General features: G+C 60.4%; 1 long non-coding RNA gene across 1 annotated transcript; it reads left to right on the forward strand.

Moving 5' to 3' along the window:
* Window positions 1-6: 6 nt before the first annotated feature.
* LOC130588524 (uncharacterized) lies at window positions 7-1,662 on the forward strand. The gene is made up of 3 exons (XR_008966979.1): window positions 7-549; window positions 796-834; window positions 1,167-1,662. It is a non-coding gene; the product is annotated as an uncharacterized LOC130588524 (long non-coding RNA).
* The last annotated feature ends 6 nt before the right edge of the window (window positions 1,663-1,668 follow it).

Here is a 1,668-nt window from a genome sequence, read left to right on the forward strand (position 1 = left end):
CCACCTGCCAGATCAGCGGATGGGGATCCACAACGAGTCCTGAAGGTGAGAACACCTGGGACAGGTGAGAACACCTGGGACAGGTGAGGGGGATGGGAACACACCTGGGACAGGTGTGAATGGGGTGTGAACTCACCTGCCCGAGAGCCGGGACCACCTGCCAGATCAGCGGATGGGGATCCACAACGAGTCCTGAAGGTGAGAACACACCTGGGACAGGTGAGAAACACACCTGAGGCAGGTGAGGGGGATGGGAACACACCTGGGACAGGTGAGGGACAGGTGTGAATGGGATACCTGGGACAGGTGTGAATGGGGTGTGAACTCACCTGCCCGAGAGCCGGGACCACCTGTCAGATCAGCGGATGGGGATCCACAACGAGCCCGGAAGGTGAGAACACCTGGGACAGGTGAGGGGGATGGGAACACACCTGGGACAGGTGAGGGACAGGTGAGAATGGGGTACCTGGGACAGGTGTGAACTCACCTGCCCGAGAGCGGGGACCACCTGCCAGATCAGCGGCTGGGGATCCACGACCAGTCCGGAAGGTGAGAACACACCTGGACAGGTGAGGGGGATGGGAACACACCTGGGACAGGTGAGAAACACACCTGGGACAGGTGAGAATGGGGTACCTGGGACAGGTGTGAATGGGGTGTGAACTCACCTGCCCGAGAGCGGGGACCACCTGTCAGATCAGCGGCTGGGGATCGACGACCAGCCCGGAAGGTGAGAAACACACCTGAGACAGGTGTGAATGGGGTGTGAACTCACCTGGGACAGGTGAGGGACAGGTGAGAACACCTGGGACAGGTGAGGGGTACCTGGGACAGGTGAGGGTGGGACAGGTGTGAACTCACCTGTCAGAACAGCGTGATGGGGATCCACAACAAGTCCTGAAGGTGAGCACACCTGGGACACGTGAGGGTGGGACGGGTGAGAGACTGGGAGGGACAGGTGAGAATGGGGTACCTGGACAGGTGAGGGGGATGGGAACACACCTGGACAGGTGAGGGGGATGGGAACTCACCTGCCTGAGGCCGGGGACCACCTGTCAGATCAGCGGATGGGGATCCACAACCAGTCCGGAAGGTGAGAAACACCTGGGACAGGTGAGAATGGGGTACCTGAGACAGGTGAGGGGGATGGGAACACACCTGGACAGGTGTGAATGGGGTGTGAACTCACCTGCCCGAGAGCGGGGAGCACCTGCCAGATCAGCGGCTGGGGATCCACAACCAGTCCTGAAGGTGAGAACACACCTGGGACAGGTGAGGGTGGGACAGGTGTGAATGGGGTACCTGGGACAGGTGTGAACGCACCTGCCCGAGAGCGGGGAGCACCTGCCAGATCAGCGGATGGGGATCCACAACCAGTCCGGAAGGTGAGAACACACCTGGGACAGGTGAGAGTGGGAACACACCTGGACAGGTGTGACAGGAGTAGCTGGGACAGGTGAGGGGGTGAAGTTACCTGTGCACAGGTGAGAGCTCAGCTCAGGTGTTCACCTGGACAGGTGTGACCCCAGGTGACCCCAGGTGACCCCAGGTGACCCCAGATGACCTTGAGTGACCCACGTGTGACCAACCCAGGTGTGTCCAGGTGTGTCCGGTCAGTTTTTACCTGTCCAGGTGTGTCCGGTCAGTTTTTACCTGTCCAGGTGTGTC

The sequence above is a fragment of the Malurus melanocephalus genome, unplaced genomic scaffold, assembly GCF_030028575.1.
Source record: "Malurus melanocephalus ecotype Western Australia unplaced genomic scaffold, MMel_1.1 scaffold_5945, whole genome shotgun sequence".
NCBI classification, from domain to species: Eukaryota; Metazoa; Chordata; class Aves; order Passeriformes; family Maluridae; genus Malurus; species Malurus melanocephalus.